This window comes from Ambystoma mexicanum, chromosome 2p (genome assembly GCF_040938575.1).
Source record: "Ambystoma mexicanum isolate Mex_15411 chromosome 2p, UKY_AmexF1_1, whole genome shotgun sequence".
In the NCBI taxonomy this organism is placed as follows: Eukaryota; Metazoa; Chordata; class Amphibia; order Caudata; family Ambystomatidae; genus Ambystoma; species Ambystoma mexicanum.
Genome location: NC_090923.1, coordinates 1,141,244,471 through 1,141,263,109, shown reverse-complemented (window position 1 = coordinate 1,141,263,109; position 18,639 = coordinate 1,141,244,471). Strand labels below are relative to the sequence as shown.

At 46.9% G+C, this 18,639-nt stretch overlaps 1 protein-coding gene across 2 annotated transcripts in view; it reads left to right on the top strand.

The window, feature by feature from the left end:
- Positions 1 to 18,639, top strand: part of WDR45 (WD repeat domain 45) — a 387,946-nt gene that overhangs the window by 268,933 nt on the left and 100,374 nt on the right. The window lies entirely within an intron of this gene.

The window sequence follows — 18,639 nt, the reverse complement described above, 5'->3', positions numbered from 1 at the left end:
CCTGCGCATGTGTCCCATGCAAGAATGGTTGGCGAAACAGTGGTCTCAGGCAAGTGGTCAGTGGGACGATCTAGTGGTTGTTTCGCCAACACTTGTACAAAGTCTTCACTGGTGGACAAGAGAAAACCTGTCAAAGGGGAAACCCTTTTACGATCCCGAGGTACAGGCTGTAGTCACAACAGACGCATCCCAATCAGGGTGGGGAGCACACCTTCTCCACCACACAGCTCAGGGTCTCTGGTCTCACTCAGTGGCCAAGAATCATATCAATCTGCTAGAGCTTCTGGCAGTATTCAAAGCTCTTCAAGCGTTCGAGCCCTACCTGTTGAACCTGTCAGACAGCACAACAGCAAAGTTCTACCTGAACAAGCAGGGAGGGACTTGTTCGCCAAATCTGTCCAAGCCTGCCCAGAAAATTTGGATATGGGCACTCAAACGGAACATCTACCTGTCATCTCAACATGTTCCAGGGGAACTCAATTCTCTGGCAGACGCTTTGAGCAGAGATCCCCTCCCAGAGGAACACGAATGGTGTCTACACAGAGAAATCATAGAAGATCTCTTCTCTGAGTGGGGTTGCCCCACTATAGACCTATTCGCCGCAAACGAAAACAGACAGTGCCCAGGATTCGCGTCCAGGTTCCCCCAACCAGACTCCCAAGTGAACGCCCTGTGGATGAACTGGTCAGGGATGTTTGCGTACGCTTTTCCACCAACTCCTCTTATCAGGAAGGTGGTCAACAAGATGCACAGGGAATCGATGACGCTCGTCCTAGTTTCTCCAATGTGGGTCAGGCAACCGTGGTTCCCAAACTTACACAGACTAGCGGTGTGCGAACCCATAAAACTCCCGTGCTGGTACAACCTACTATCCCAGCACCGAGGTCAGAAAGTGCATCCTCAACCCAACTCAATGAACCTGGCAGCATGGCTCCTGTGGTCATAGAGTTTAGACATCTCAATTTACCTCAGAGATGTATGGACATCCTAAAAGAATCTAGGAAGCCAAACACAAGGCACTGCTACTTTGACAAATGGAAAAGATTTGTTATCTGGTGCCAGAATAAGCAAATCAACCCAGTTGATTGCTCTCCTTCCACTATTGTCACCTACATGCTCCACCTGCTGGACGCAGGGTTGGTATTTAATTCACTGAAGGTACACCTTACAACTCTGTCAGCATACACCACCTCCCATAATAAGGTGTCGTGGTGGAAAGTACCAGTGGTTAAAACCTTCATGGAAGGAGTAAAGAGACTTCACCCTCCAATTTCTAACCCACCACCAGAATGGGACCTTAATGTGGTGCTATCTAAACTCATGGGCCCCCCATTCGAGCCCATGCATAAAAGCAGTCTCAAACACCTGACTTATAAGACTGCCTTCTTAGTAGCCATTACATCTGTAAGAAGGGTCAGTGAAATTCAGGCTCTGTCAGTGCAGGATCCTTTCTTTACTGTTCATAAAGATAAACTGGTTTTACGTACACACCCTCGGTTCTCACCCAAGTTTATTTCTAAATTCCACGTTAACCAGTCCATCGAGCTTCCGGCTTTCTTCCAAAACCCCCAAAGCTCGGCTGAGGTGAAACTACACACCCTAGATGTGCGTAGGGCGGTCCTATACTATGTAAACAAAACCAGACCGCTAAGGAAACAGACCAACTGTTTGTCTCCGTAGCTACAGGCAAAGAGGGAGAACGCGTCTCTAAAGGTGCCATCTCTAAGTGGATCGTAAATTGCATCCAACTGTGTTACTCCCTTTCTGAAAGAACTTTGCCTTTTACGCCAAGAGCCCACTCTACAAGAGGCATTGGGGACACTCTGGCTTTCATTGCAAATGTACCCCTTGACACCATCTGCAAAGCAGCTACTTGGAGCTCTATTCACACTTTTACTCAGCACTACTGCATTGACACTCATACCAAGACAGATACCCAAGTGGGACATGCGGTTCTAAGACATCTGTTTTCTCAGGACCCTTCTCACATCCCACCTCCTTCTTCTAATACTGCTCGCTAATCTATGCACAGCATGTGATCTAAGCAGATTCCACTAGCCTCAGAAGAGATACATTACTCACTGTAATCGTATTTCTGATGCTTGTATCTGCTTAGATTCACATGCAACCCACCCTTCCTCCCCTCTGAGAGAAGGCGCATGGATGCTTGTAGTCTTATCTTCCTTCTATCTGCTTGGATAATCTGTACTCACGCTACTCCTCATGCTACCTCTTGTCAGAAAAAATACAATCTGAGGGTCCTACACGCGTGAGGGATCATAGGTACAGTGGACGTCACACTAGGGATAGTATTACTGGCACACCCTGTGTCGAATCCCATTTTCGAGTTTCGAAAAACAAACTGTAATACTCTGCAGCTTCCACTAGATGTCGGCCTATGCACAGCATGTGAATCTAAGCAGATACACGCATCAGAAATACGATTATGGTGAGTAATGTATCTCATATATATGATAGATATGTATGTGTGTTTGTCATCTACCTACGTGAGTCATAAGTATGTGTTTCGCGTCTATATGCAATAAGCTAGTGCATGTTTGTGTAACTTTGTGAATGGATGGCGATGTACTTCATGTCTAAATGTGGCTACTTTGTGATGTCAGTGATAACGTCTTTGATTTCTTGATTTGCGGTCAATCGACCTGTAGTGACGTTTCTCACATCTGTGATGCATCGATGATGGCTGTGAGGTGCATCTTTCGTGTCTCAGTCTTTGGGCTGAGAGTCATGTGGGGGTCATGAGAGCCATACTTGGACCTTTGTCTTCAATCCCCCCTCTGGTCGACGTGTCGACCACACTACCTACACTTCTCTCTCTGTTCATGTGTAACTTTGGGAGCCAAACCTTTGTTATTCCTCCGAGATGTCCATGGTACTTTACATGGTCGTCTAAACTCCATGTTAAGTAACTGCAATCTCCGCCAGGGTTGCACCAAACCCATTTTCCCCAAAAGTCACAGGTGTTGAATGGGAACTTGAACACCGTTCTTGCCGGGAACACAGGACACTGCGTCAGTTGTGATTTCAGTGTATTCCAGATCTTTGTCTCTTCATTTTCTTCAGTTTATAGGCCTAACAATACTTTCATCCCTATGGTCGTTTCAGTGTTTTGCATTGCGTGATGGCTATTCCCATGACACAGAAGGCAAACAATATTAGTACTAGGGCTGCCACCAGAACCTTCCGTCCGCTTACCATCCATGTTGGTAGCCATGAAAAGATATATGACAGCCAGCTTTCGTCCTTTCCTACAGTATTCGTTTCTGCCTCCATCTTAGCATGCAGCTCTTATAACCGGCTAATGGCCTCTGTCGGGGTCCTATTGTCTTCATCATGGGCAGGAATAAATGTACAAGTACTGATCTTGCTGCAAACGCTTCCCTTCATGGCTGTGAGGAGGTCTAGAACATATCTGTTCTGGAGAGCCAATAACCTCACTGCTCGCAGCTCTTCCTTGATGGCATTGAACCCCTTTGTCGTCTGCATCAGCTCCCAACGCTTTATTTGGAGCCATTTGGCTGAACAGTCTGTGCTCTGGTGGTATCGCATCCAGGACCGCTTCCATTTTTGATGGTGCATAATTCCCTCTTTTCACTCTGGTCAACCCTACAGATCTCTTCTTCCTTTGGCGAGTATCCATCTTGGGGAATCCGTCTGCTTGTATGTCCATCTGGGGCACTACCAATGCTAGTGTGTTCAACTGTACGAGTAAACATATTCCTCCCCAGTTGGATGGCAGTTGTATTTGTATTTTATTGTTTATATAGCGCTTTAATCCAAAGCGCTTTACAGTTTAACAACACGGGGACAGTAAACATGTAACATAGAAGCAATAACAGTATTTCTGATGCTTGTTAATCTGCTTAGAATCACATGCTGTGCATATGGTCCGACATCCAGTGGTAACCGCGGAGTATTGCATCTTGTCTTTCGGGGACCGAAAGGGGACGTCGGCATAGGCGTGTCTGTAACACTATCCCTATAGTGACGTGTGTAGTACCCAAAATCCCTCACGCGCCGAGGTCCCTCAGATTGTTTTTTTCCGCCCAGATAACTGGTCTCCCTACAGTGGAGCGCTTACTAGAGACATTGTTTATCTTTACCGAAGTTTCGGTTTATCCCCTGTTAAGTCACTTTGCCTAATAAGAACCTCTTCGACGAAGACTACGGAGGAATCGTCTACGGCTGTGGTCTCGGCGCCTAAGATCCGGCGGCCAGATTTCACGTGGTCGGGCCTTCTGGCCGACCTATTCAGTAGGGAGAGTGGGTCGGGGTGGCCATATTGTTATTATGTCTTTCCTCCTTTACACTTCTTTCCCTTTCGGTCTGGTCATCCTTCCCTTTGGCTATGGAAAGGACTCCTTTTAGATTCTGCCCTAAGTGTAGGGTCAGATATCCTTGGAAGGACGAGCACAGGACGTGTAACGCCTGTCTCCCCCTAGAGCACGACGAGAAGCAGTGTTCGGTGTGCAAGCTCCTTAAGCCTAAGACACTTAAGGATCGCCGGGTAAAGCGGTGGGCCGCGTACGGCATGTCACGCGGGGAGTCTCCCTCCCCTACCGTGACACCAGCCGAAAGTGACGGGGGTACTTCGGATGACCAAACGTCCAATGTGGATGTTATAGACCTTGAGGTGGACACTTCTAGGTCCGCCACGCCCGTCCCCGACCCTTTCAGGCTCGACTCTGGTCTTGCTACAGGGACTACACCCGACGACAGGGGCGTACATAAACATCGCACTAAACACACAACCCCTACGCCATCTTCGACGCCTTTGTCGAAGAAGGCGAAATCGCCAACGGGTCCGTGGAAAGATTCGACAGTTCCCTTGGATCGTGTAGATCCAAAGCCTTCACTGCATCCGCAGCAGCGCATGACGACTGGGCAAACTAAAACTAATAAGGGTGCTACTCCCCAATCTACACGTGCCGAAGTTTCGAAATCGGAAATTTCGACCATTTACAAGGCCTCTATAGGCCCAACATTTACGACTAGGCCTCTACCCGGCAATCCGACCGCTGAGCCTTCTGGTGCCGTGGACGGCGTTTCGGCTACCACCACATCATCAGAGGCTTTGTCCCACGACGATTCGGTTACTATCAGGAAGAGCATCGGTAGGATCACAGCGGCAGTGGGCCTTATCCCGGTCCCGCAGAAAGTTATTGGTGCGGGAGGATAGCTCAGCTGCAACGTGCTCGCCTTGGAAGAAAGACTACACGGAGCAACATGGGTACGATCCCCGGGTCCGCGCTTAGAAACCTCTGGGTATTAAGCGCGTTATAAATAACCAATCATATCATATATCATATCATATCAGGCCGCGGAAACATTTTCAACGGACCTGGGCCGCGATTCCGATGACTCTTACCTGGATAGTCAAGAGCCTCTCTCAGACACCCTGAGAAGGTCCTCTCGACGCCAAAGGGCGGAGAACGTTGTTTTTCCCCACCTAGGCCCTTTTAGGTCCTCGAAATGAACTACTGAAAAATTTGAGGGATGCATGGACCGGCTGGAGCAGATTATCAGTTCTGCTGACCAGCCTCCGCTAAAAAAGACTTGGGTAGACCCTAACCTTCAAATAAAAGATGTGCAGCCTCAGGCTTTCCAACAGGAAGACGTGGCCCACATGGACACATACAGGGACATTTATACTGAAGAAGAGGAATCCTCTTTTCTGGATAATTATGGAGAAGATCAACAAGAGACTACGGAGAACTGGGAAGAATCCCAGCAAGAAGGACAGGATACTTGGTCACATCAAGATCAGGACTGATATTTTGTGCGTCGATTCTCCTCCTTTCACTCCGGCTCGCCAGGCCTCCCCTGTGGAAGACCAGGTAGCTTTCAACATCATGTTGAAAAAATCAGCAGAATTCTTCAAAATTGCCACTCAAGAGGCTTTGCCTGAGCAGAATTTTGTGGAAGACATTATTAAGGAAAAACCTCCCGCAAGTCAGTCCATTCCCTTCCTTAATTCTGTTAAGAGGCGGATAGCTCCATCTTTAGTCACACCTGCCCAGACAAGGGCCGTGAACCCGAGAGTTGAAAAATTATTTCAGCCTTCTCCTTCCGACCCCTATATATCAAGGGGCATGCCATTCTGGACTCGCTGGTGGTGACCACTACTCGTAAGAGGGCAGGGGCCCCCCTTGCCACTGGAGAATAACCTCCGGACAAGAAGTCTAAAAGATTGTATGCCCTAGGCAAACGTGTCATGTCGGCATCGGCATATACCATTCGGGTTGCTAATAATACTACACTATTAGCAAGCTATGCCAATGCCCAGTGGAACCTGCTCCAGGAAGGCCTTCAAGAGGTCCCGGAGCCGGCCAGGACCAAGCTTCTCGCCATTGTTGCGGAAGGAAAACTGGTTAACCAGAATGTGGTAAAAAACTTCCTGGATACTGCAGAAACTTCTGGCAGATCCCTTGCACAAGGGACTCTTCTGAAGAGACACGCATTGCTGCGTACATCAAGGTTTAGACCTGAGACTCAGGCCTCCCTCATTAATATGCCCATCGAAGAGTCTAACCTCTTTGGAAAGGCAGTGGATGAAGCGTTGAAGACAGCCAAGAAGCAGCATGAGACCTTAAAGTCTCTGCAACAAATTACACAAAAACCCTGGTCCCAGAGGGGTAATAACTCTCGGCGGTCCTTTCGAGGACAAGCTTGTGCCGGTCAAAACAACTACGGCACGAGCAACTTCAACAATAACCAAAATTCTGGAAGCCCGCTTACTATCCCTCAAGCGGTCAGAAACGCGGCAAGGGTAGAGGCAGAGGCCCCAATCCCAGAGGAGCCACGGCCTCGGGTCAGAAATGACCACCAAGTCCAGGTCCCCTCCCATGCCTCCCCGGTCGGGGGGCGATTAACATCTTTCCTCAAGGCATGGGAGGGGATAACTTCCGACCAGTGGGTCTTAAAGACGGACGCCCACGTTATTGCGTGGAATTCTCCCAACCTCCACAGTTCAGACCGCCGCGCTCACGGCGCCTCTCACCGGACCATCTAACGATCCTGATTAAGAGGTGGAAGCACTGCTGAGAAAGGACGCCATAGAAGCCGTCCCTATTCTTCAGGTAAACAAGGGTATTTATTCAGTGTACTTCCTTGTACCCAAAAAGGATCTCAGCATGCGTCCTGTTCTAGATCTGTGCCCAGCGAACAAGTTCATAAAACCCCATAAGTTTTGCATGGTAACACTACAGGAAGTGATCCCATTGCTAAAACGGGGGGACTTCATGGCAACATTGGATATGAAAGATGCATACTTTCATATTTCAATGTTGCCAGCGCACAGAAAATACCTAAGGTTCATGATCCAGGACAAACCCTACCAGTTCAAAGTACTCCCCTTCGGCATCGCCTCGGCGCCAAGGGTGTTTACCAAAGCCCTGGCAGTGGCAGCAGCACATCTGAGCAAACTATCAGTCCCAGTTTACCCTTACCTCGACGACTGGCTCATTACGGGGGACTTGTTCGGCGTTTGTTTTTCGAACACCCAAAAAACTATAGATCTCCTCTTCAGCCTGGGCTTTTCAATCAACGAAAAGAAGTCCAGCCTAGTCCCCAGTCAAGTAAAACAATTTCTGGGGCACTAATTTGGACGGAAGATGGTCTTGTCTTCCCCTCGGGTGAGAGGATTCAGAACATGCTCTCTCAGATTCCTCAATATGTAGCCAGTCAAGAGGTGACGGTACGCAAAGCCATGCGGTTGCTAGGGATGATGGCGTCACGTATGTACTTGGTTCCCCACGCACGGCTGCGCATGCGTCCCATGCAAGAGTGGCTCAACAGCCAGTGGTGTCAGGCCAGCGGACAATGGGAAGATATGGTAGTTGTCTCGCCAGCAGTGGTGGTCGAGGGAAAACCTCCCGAAGGGGAAACCCTTCACCACCCCTGCAGTGGAAGCCACTCTCACGACAGACGCATCTCTCACGGGGTGGGGAGCTCACCTGCTTCAGCAGACAGCACACGGAGTGTGGTCCCCTCAAGTAGCGTCCAATCATATAAACTTACTGGAGCTATTAGCAGTGTTCAAAGCATTGAAAGCCTTTCAGGTACAACTGCAAGGGAAAACGGTGCTGATTTTAACAGACAGCACTACAGCAATGTATTACCTGAACAAACGGGGGCACTCACTCTCCAGGGCTATCCAAGCTGTCCCAAAACATTTGGATATGGGCTCTCAAACACAAGATGTTTTTGTTGTCCCAACATGTTCCAGGGGAACTCAATCTTCTAGCAGACGTACTCAGCAGAGATTTTCCTCTGCCAGAAGAATACGAATGGCGACTGCACGAAGACATTGTATCCAGCGTCTTCGCAGAATGAGGGTTCCCATAGATCGACTTGTTCGCTACTCAGGAGAACGCCCAATGCCAAGACTACGCCTCCATGTACCCCCAGAACCGGTCCAACGGAACGGTCTCTGGATAACTTGGTCAGGGAAATTTGTCTACGCTTTTCCCCCGACTCCCCTTCTCAACAAGATAGTGCACAAGATGCACCAGGAACCCGTTACCATGATACTAGTGGCCCCTATGTGGGCCCGCCAATGCTGGTTCGCTCACCTGATGGAAATGTTCCTCTCCCCACCAGTCAAGCTGCCCTGCCCGTACAACATGTTGTCTCAGGACATGGGGGAAACCCTACACCCGTGCCCCCAAACCCTGAACTCAGCAGCCTGGCTCCTGAGATCATAGAGTTTGGACACGTGCAACTCCCTCAGAGGTGCATGGACATACTCAGGGAAGCAAGGAAACCTAATACACGTTATTGCTATGCTAGCAAGTGGAAACGTTTTGTCATCTGGTGCAATTCCAAGAGTGTCAATCCTATCGATTGCTCACCCTCACACATTGTGTTGTATCTAACCCACCTGTTGGACTCTGGGTTAGTCTTTAATTCCCTAAAGGTTCATCTGGCTGCTCTGTCAGCCTACATCACATCACAGCAAAAGGTGTCGTGGTGGAAGATACCAGTGATTAAAGCCTTTATGGAAGGAGTTAAGAGGATTTATCCTTCCATCTCTCACCCAGCCCCTGGATGGGATCTTAATGTGGTTTTAACAAGGCTCATGGGAGCTCCCTTCGAGCCTATGCATAAAGCAAGTCTAAAAGACCTGACTTATAAGGCAGCCTTCCTAGTGGCTATCACTTCTATCAGAAGGGTTAGCGAACTACAGGCTCTTTCTGTTTTGGACCCCTTTGTTACAGTCCACAAAGATAAGGTAGTTCTGCGCACACATCCCAGGTTTGCACATAAATTTATCTCGAAGTTCCAGGGGAACCAGTCAATTGAACTACCCACTTTCTTCCAGAACCCTACTAACATGGCCGAAAGATGCCTTCACACACTAGACGTGCGCAGGGCAGTCATGTTTTACCTGGAGAAAACTAAACCACTAAGAAAGACTTCATTTCAGTGGCAGCTGGTAGAGAAGGGGATCCTGTCTCTAAATCAGCTATCTCAAGGTGGATTGTCAAATGCATCACACTATGTTACACTCTTGCGAAGAGAGAACTGCCCTTCAAGCCTACAGCACATTCTACTAGAGGCACTGGGGCATCCATAGCATTCATTGCAAATGTTCCTCTTGAGTCCATTTGCAAAGCGGCAACCTGGAGTTCTGTACACACCTTTACAAAACACTATTGCCTAGACACTCATTCTAGGTCTGATTCTCAGGTGGGACAAGCAGTACTAAGACATCTTTTCTCTACTGTTCCTTCTCACAACCCACCTCCAACTCCGGGTACTGCTCGCTAGTCTATGCACAGCATGTGATTCTAAGCAGATTAACAAGCATCAGAAGACATGCATTCCTTACCGTAATAGCATTTCTGATGATTGTATCTGCTGAGATTCACATGCGCCCTCCCTACCGCCCCGTTCGGGGTGGAAAGAACATAGACTTCTTACTACTTTCTCTCTTTTATGTACTCACTCACTATAGCCTTGGGCTCCCTCATGGCAGAAAAAATACAACCGGAGGGACCTCAGCGTGTGAGGGATTTTGGGTACTACACGTCACTATAGGGATAGTGTTACAGACACGCCTATGCCGACGTCCTCTTTCGGTCCCCGACAGACAAGATGCAATACTCTGCGGTTACCACTGGATGTCGGACCATATGCACAGCATGTGAATCTAAGCAGATACAATCATCAGAAATGCTATTATGGTAAGTAATGCATGTCATATGAGACAAACCAGAAAAACAGCATGTGGAACAATTTGCATTTGAAGAGGAAGAAGAATGGAGGGGATGGAAAAAAGGAAGAAAGCGTAGGGAGTGGTGGGAGTTAGGAGGGCGGAAGGAGATCATGGGGAGACAGGGAAGATAGCGGGACGAGGAAGAGGGTGTTGAAAGGAGAGAGAAAAGGTGTCATGGAGGGGAGTGGAGAAGGACTGCTTTCAAGGAGGAACGGAAGGAGGAATAGGTGGAAGTGGAGCGGTTAGTGAAAGGAAGGGAGTTCCGATGTAGGGGGGCAAGGAGCTGAAAGGAGCGGAAACAAAAGGAGGCGCAAGGTGGTGTTGGGTGGAAAGTAAGAAGAGATCTGCAGAACGAAGGGAGCGAGAGGGGGTATAGAATGAGAGAAGAGAGGAGAAGGAGGGGCAAGCTCATGAAGAGATTTAAAGACAAGACAAAGGAAGTGAAATTTAAGTTGGGAATGGAAAGGAAGCCAGCCAAGGTTGGAAAGTGAGTTGGAGATGGAATCATGGGGAGAGAGAAGACAGATGGTACGGATGGCAGAGTGGTAGAGGGATTTAAGGGGCGCAAGATGGGAGGCAGGGAAACTGAAAAAGAGAGAAGAACAGTAGAAAAGGCGAGAAAAGATAAGGGAGGAGATTAAGAGCTTGGTAGCATGGAAGGTGAGAGAAGAACAGACTTTACGAATATTGAAGAGGTGGTAGCGACAAGAGCGAGACGTAAGGGAAATATGGTGAGTAAAGGACAGGGATGAGTCAAAGTAGATTCCTAGATTCCGGGCATGAGGGGAAATCGGAAGATTAGAAGGGGGAAAATGAATAGAGGGAGGGGGAGAGGGAGGAGGAATTGTGTTAGAAGGGAAGAATAAGACCTCAGTCTTGTCAGTATTAAGAGAGATAGTAAGAGGACATCCAATTTTTAATGGTGGTGAGACAGGAGGAGAGAAACAGTTGCAGGTATGCCCTCGACCCGCAGGCCCAGAAGTGGTCCATAAGCCCTGGAGTTCCGACCTTCAAGCCTGGTACCTCTGAGATCTGCTTACAGCCTTTCATTATCTCCAACCTTTACTGGACCATCATTCTGGAAACATAAAGAAGCTCCTTCAAGTGGTATGATGGGCATGGGCCCTGCTTCGGTTTCCCCGATGTGAGCAATTTTGCACTTGCCTCCCATTCCTTGAGGCAATTGTGGTTTTCCCTTTTCACTACTTCCACTTGAACTGATAGGAGCACATGTGCTTTGCTCCTAAACACCCCTTCCTTCCACCCATCTGATGTGTATACTTGTCCATATCCTAGCAAAGTTTGATTGTATGTCTGTTGTGTGAGGGACAGCCAGGGATTAGATTTCTTTTGTAGGAGCCAGTTGTCGAGTGTAGTAGAATACTTTGCGTACTTGCCTGCTAATTGTTGGAAATAATCTTCTACTAAAGTGCTAAATTGTGACTAATTTGACACTGTACAATTTATTCTTCTGCTTTTGGTGAAATCGACTCTCAGAACATAACCAACTAAGTTTGATATTCATTACCCAGCTACAGAAGCCTCATATTCCATAGGCACTACTGAGCTAGGCGTGTAGTTCATCAAAAACTAAATTTCCAGGCAAGCGCAGGGCATTTATTCTCGTTGTCAGCGCATTCGAGCTGGTCTCCGATGGTCTACTTGAACGCGGTGTACGGGTGCAAGGATCTTGACCAACTACAGGTAAGAATCTTGTAGAGCTCCTTTTTCCAGACTTGTTAAACATGGGACGCTATTTCAGAAACACACTACTAGCACCAGCCTGTGAACCACAGGGAGGAATGTTGTCCGTCTTGCTGTCTGCCCCCCTTGCGCACGTGTACACAAACACAAGCACATTTACCAACAATCAAAAAGCACCTCGCTCCACACCGTACAACAAAACCATAAAACACATGGCGGGTTCTTTAAAATTATCTTTACTGAACGCACAGTCCTTGCCTAAACACGCCCTGGATATACACAACTATATCCTTGACAATAGGATCAACATTATGTGTCACACAGAGACTTGGCTGCAAGAAAGCAGCGGCCCCAATATAGACTTAGCCACCCCTCATAGATATAAAATGATGAACATATATCGACTACAAGGTAAGGGGTGTGGAGTAGCAATCATCAGTAAGAAGGAAATTGACATCTTTGAGTCACAAATTGAATGTGCCAGATGCAAAGTCCTACATGCTAAAATGACCCCCACTAGTACCAATTGCATAAACATCGCTTTAATTTACAGACCACCTTCAGATATGACGTCATTCAATGACGATCTGGGCTTTTTACTTAATTCCTCAAATCACTATATGTGACTTCAATACCAACCACTGCATCTAATCGGACCACTGCATGGGTGAATGCAAAATATGTTTGCCTGAACATTTACCATGTGAATCGCCCAAGAAAATTCTAAATCGAAATTACAGTAAACTCAAATCAGCAGAACTAGAAACCTGTATGCAATCTATCATGAATGACTTGTCAGATTTAGACACTCCAGATAGGCTTGCAGAAATCTACAAATCTCAGGTTACCAACTTACTTGACACTAATGCACCTTTAAAGACCAAGATAATTCGGGACTGTCCAAACCAACAAGACTGGTTCACCGATGTTAAAACAGGCGAAAAGACAAGCCGAGCGAATATGGTCAAAAAATCAGAACTTGGAAAACAGAGACAAATGGAAATCTATAGAAAGAACATATTAAACAAAGATCCTCGATGCCAAAAAAGTCTCCTGTGATGCTCAAATTGAATCAGCAGCACTAAGATACTTTTTGAGCTATATAAATCTTGGGAAAAACCTATTGCCCTCACCCATGCTATCATCCCTAACAAAGACAACTGTGAAAATGTGCAAAAAGCATTCCAAGACAAAGTCCTATTGGCCTGCAGCAAAATTCACAATAATCAAGATGCGATAAAGACACCTTCTGAACAAGGGACAAACACGACTCTAACAACATAAACAGCACCTCAAGCTTTTGTTTTAAGACCACGACCATCGACGATACTGTCAAAATGTTAACTAACATTAGGCCCACTTATTGTATAGGTGACCTTCTCCCGGCTAAAATCATTCTCAAGAGCATTAGCGTCTTTGTCCCTTTCTTTACCATATTTATAAATGCTTCCTTCCTGCACAAGAACTTACCGATCACTATCAAGGAGGTAGCAGTCATGCCCATTATTAAGAAGCCAGGTCTTAGTGCTAAAGACCCTGTGAACCTAAGACCAATAACTAATACCCCTTTCTTACTAAAAATGTTGGATAAAGCAGCAACCATCCAGTTACAGACACATTTCGAATCTGCATTCATCTTCCACTATAAACAATCTGGCTTACGCAGCAATTACAGGACTGAAAGCACTGTGTTAGACTTGCAGACACAAATACTAGGGAGATTAGATGAGGGTAAAACGGGTCTAATTATTTTATTGGGTCTCTCTGTGGCGTTTGATCTCCTGGACCACCTCAGACTACTGGAAACATTAGCTGATACTGGTAAATGTTCCAGCCACGCCATTGAGTGGATACGCTCCGTTCTCAGCAAAAGAAGATCTAGAATATGTTGGAGTGCAGCCTGCTCTGATCCAGTCTCTTTCAGATACAGTGTGCCACAGGGGGCCTGTATTTCTCCGGCCCTTTTAAACATCTATATAAGGCATCTATGTGGAAAAACTAGAAAACATGGGCCTCCATTTTATCAAATATGCTGACGATGTTCAGCTCACCATGGATCTTAGTGGTGACTATGTCACTGACACAACAAATCTAAATAATATCTATTCGATTATCCAGGAGTGGATGATTGGTAACTGGATGTGCTTAAATAGCTCAAAAACTGAGCTCATGATATTTGGAACAAACCAAGCCAGGAACAAGCTTGATCAAGCATATACAAGTTTCATAGTAGATACCTGCTCCATCAAGGTGGTTGAGAAGGTGAAAACACCAGGCACAGTATTCGAGGCATCCCTTAACTTGGATGTCCACATCAACAATGTCACTAAGAACGCCCACTACCACCTCAGCATTTTGAGACAAATAAATCCATCAGTTTCACGTAAAAACTGTGAAACTTTAGTCCAAGCCATAATCATACGCCGGCTGGACTATTGCAATGCCTTACTCTGTGGAGCTAGGAAAAAGAACATCCAGAAGCTGCAGATCATTCAGAATGATGCTGTCAAGATAATCCATAATGTTACAAGGAGAAAACATATTTCAAACTATAGGAAGAACCTTCACTGGCTGCCTGTGGAGAAACAAATTCAATTTAAGACACTAACTCTGGCCCATAAGTGTCTATATGGGGAGACACAAGATTATTTAAAGCAAACCTTGACAAAATATACACCAAGCAGGACCTTCCGCTCAAGCACTGCGCACCTTTTTACTATACCACAAGCCAAACAAACCCGAGGAAAAGGTAGATCCTTTCCTCTCAAGGCTGCAAGTACTTGGAATAAACTTCTTACAACCATGTGTTCAGAGGAACAATACAGCACCTTCCGAAAAAACTTGAAAACAATCCTGTTCGAGTAGCTTAGCTAAACCCACGTCCTGTTATATTACTGTTTGTCCGTTGAGTGCCCTGATGCCTGCTGGCTATGGCGTGATAGAAATAAATAAAATAAATAACAAAAATAAATAAATGGTTGTTCCCTGCATCTTGGCATTCCTCCGATCTCCCTTGGTCCTGTCTTGGGGCACTGTAACTTCTTTTGTTTCACTACCCTTGTTTCTCCCTTTTGCAGGCCTTCAGTGACATATTCTATGGTCTTGTCTGTACTGGAGTAATCGTCCATCATTTCTTGAGTCTTGATGTAAATATCTTCATGCGGAAATATCTTTGTGGACATCAATCTTATTGTGACTTGTCTCCCTTGGAATCGTCCTCTTGTGGTGCAGAGTGATAAATGTATGAGGCATTGTGCTCTGGCCTTTGGAATTTCAGTTACTACGAACATCCTGGATGCACTCATGGCATAGGGGATGAGAGAGCAGACGTAAAAGCTCTCCCTGGTAGTTTGCTTCCCTACCTTGGCCATGTGTTTATAGCACATAGGCCGAATCAGCTCTGCGCCTAAGTCTTTTTACTTCGTTAGCAGTGCTGGATATGGCTTCCGTGATGGCATGGATAGGGGTTACGTTAGTATGTGTTAAGGCTTGTGCATGTGAGAATAACAGTCTTTGCAAAAAAGGAGGGTTATTACTGAGTGTGTTCTTGCGTTGCTGCAAGGATCTGTAGAACTCACCTGAAAAACCTTGAAAAGGCATAGTTATGAGGTTAGTGTGTTTTAGTTAGGCCCTACGTTTATAGAATTGGGCAAGTGCTGCATAGAACCATCACTCCCACACTATACAGATGTTCGCGTCACTGAGTAGGTCAATGATGGATGGGTCCCAGCGGGTTAACTGTGGGTAGGTCTGAGCTACATAAAGCAAAAAACACACAAAAAAGGAATTGTGAAGGAATCATCCGGTCTGTTTCTGATTGTATGACGAATCTAACTAAATACTCTTGAAAGGACATATGTTGATTGGGGACCATATATTTTGGACAGTCTGTATTTTCTAGATGAATACCTATTATAAGAAAAAGATAGTGTGCCTAATCTAGGTGTGCGTATTGTCGTTCCCTATCTCATTGGTCCTGGACCGGGTTAGCTCCGGTTGTGGTTCTTCTTTGTCGTGTTCTTCTTCTTGCATCAAATAGTCTTCTTTTGGTAGTGAGGTGGTCTCACTTCGGCAGAGCTTAATGTCTCCAATGTAGATCCCGACCTTCTAACCGCCTTCTCCACGATGTACGGCCCATGAAACCTGGGCTTATACCAAGGTCGGACAAAGTTTCTCAACAGGACAGTGTCCCCAGGGTAAAGTAGTTGTAACGCTCACCTGATTCTCGCAGAGGCGCCGGTCTTGACTGGGTGACTACCGTATCTTCAAAGGTGATGTGTAGCACCCGGTTGGCTCTTTGGGCTGGACCTCTGTGCACTGTATGCCTGACTTCAAGAGTAAGATGTCTGCAGATAGAAAATATGGGATTAATGAACTGGGGTTATTGGGGTGTCCCTATCTCTTTCCTTTTTTGCTCTCCTGTAGACCCCCAAAGGTTAACGCTCTCACCTTAGGTAAGTGAATGCCGAGCTCTCCATCTGCCTCGGGGCAGGGTGCTGTAACCAGTTTCTTCACTGGATCGGTAGCGCAAGCTTCTTGACTTCAGAGGACTGCTGTCTGTCGTTTACTGCACGAACGGTAAGTTTCGAGTAATTCTATTGTCTTTAAAGTCTTTAGTAATGATGTCTCTTGTTTTGCAGGTTCCGGCGATGGCGGATGACGGGCTGAAGTGAGTTGAAGATGGAGTCCGTGTGATGAATAGAAGCGCCTGGAAGCACGTAAGTAAGCGCTTGTTGCCTGCTTCACGATGCGCTCTAACTGTCTTTTATTTTGCAGGTACGAGTTCGGAGCGGCTGCAGGGTGCCGGAATACCCACTGGGTTAGATGTGGAAAGGAGTAATGGCACGTGAGTATTAAAGTTCCCCAATGTCTTTAAACGCACCTTGTTTTGTCTTTCAGATGCAGGATGCAGCGCCGAAGGCCTCCGGAGCGTGCGAAGAGTTGGTAAGCTTTTGTCTTTCAGATGCCGGAATGCAGTGTGAAGACCTCCGGAGCGCACGAAGAGTAGGTAAGCCTTTGTCTTTCAGATGCCGGAATGCTAACCTGTTCTTTCTTGTCTTTATAGGAGTTGCTGAAGACTGGATTCAGGATGGTAAGCCTTTTTCCTTAGGCCGAGGATCCGATGCAGAAGACACGATGAGCGTTCTGCTGCAGAGGATGCAGAATAACGCAAAGCAAGATTCATCCACCGGGTGTGGTTTAAATAGCCTCCTGTAGTGCTTAGGTGTCTCCTTCCACAGCCACGCCTAGGTAAGAAAAGAGTTCCTGCTTTCCAGAAGAGTTCCAGTGTTCTGAATCTAGGGAGTGGCTCCTGCCCCACCCAACAGGAAAAGTAGTTCCAAACAGAAGAGGATCAGAGGCTCAGCTGGCAGGAAAGTAAGCAGCATGGTCTGCTGCAGGTAAGTCCACCCAAGCATTATGAGCCCGGCGCTTCCAGCGCTGGAACTGGGCATATTTATGAGCCTGGTGCCACTGGCGCCAGGACTGGGTCCAAAAGGTCCCAATTGGGACTGGTTGGCCCTCGGAACCTGGGTTATGGATCTGCTTCCAAGGGAGTTGGGAAAACCCTGACCTTTTGGAAGCAGAGATCATGACAGTACCCCCCCTCAAGGCCCCTCCCAAACCGGGCTTCTCCGGGGGTTTTGGCTTGTCAGGAAATGTTCGGTGAAATCTTTTGATTAGGCGAGGAGCGTGGACATATTCAGCAGGTTCCCAGGATCTCTCTTGGGGGCCGTAGTGTCACGGCCCGCTCCCTTCGCTCGCGTTCCCGCCACTTGGGGGCATGTTTTGGGGTTTCTTCCCTACTGGACATTTCCTCCGAACCTTATGTTACAGTGTCCTGATGAATTGGGAGCGCTAAAACCTTATTTCCCAAATTACTTCCCTTCCGGATCCATTCCAGGTTTTTGGCAGCCAGCATGCTACTGCTACTCTAATCAAATGACTATGCTTCCCAGAATGCCTGGCTCACTGCCTCACCTCCTCCCTTGCAGGACAAGGCTGGGTGGAGGATAGGCAACACCTGTGGCTGCAGGTGCAGCAGGCGACACGCCTGAGGGGTGTGCTCGTTAAGCAGCTTTAAAAGCCTCAGTCTGCTTCAGTCCAGCGCTGGTCATTGTTGCAGCGTTCCTGTCTTGACTGGTCCCTTGTTCCTGGTTCCTAGTTTTTGTGCCCAGTTTCTAGTTAGTGTTTCTTGTTCCTTGTCCTGGAATTCGAATTTGTATGCCTAATTGATTTCTGCCTTTTGGAAATCCCTTTCTCCCTTTCTCTGTCTGCAGGCAGCCTTTCTCTGAGCTTTCCTTTTGCTGTAACCCAATTGCCTGTGTTCACTGTTTCCTAGAAATTGTCCTTTGCTACTGAAAGACTTGTTGCATTAATCTTTCCTTTACAGGTTTAGTTTCCTGCCTTTTCACCTTGGATGGGTGGGAAAGTTTCCCTTTTGATATCGTTTTCACTGCTCCTGATCCTTGCCTTCTATTGGGGTCCATGCCATGTTTTCCTTTACACTTTTACATTTATTTCCTATTTATTATTAGGTGTGGGAAGCTGTTATAACTAGCTCCTGTGTGATTATCTTTTGTTTTCCACACTGTACTATTCCTTCTTGCCTCTTGACTTGGGCTTAGGTATTTAGTCATCCTCACTCTTTGCCTTTACTGCCTTCTGGGTTCTTGTTTGATTTACAGGGTTGTGGG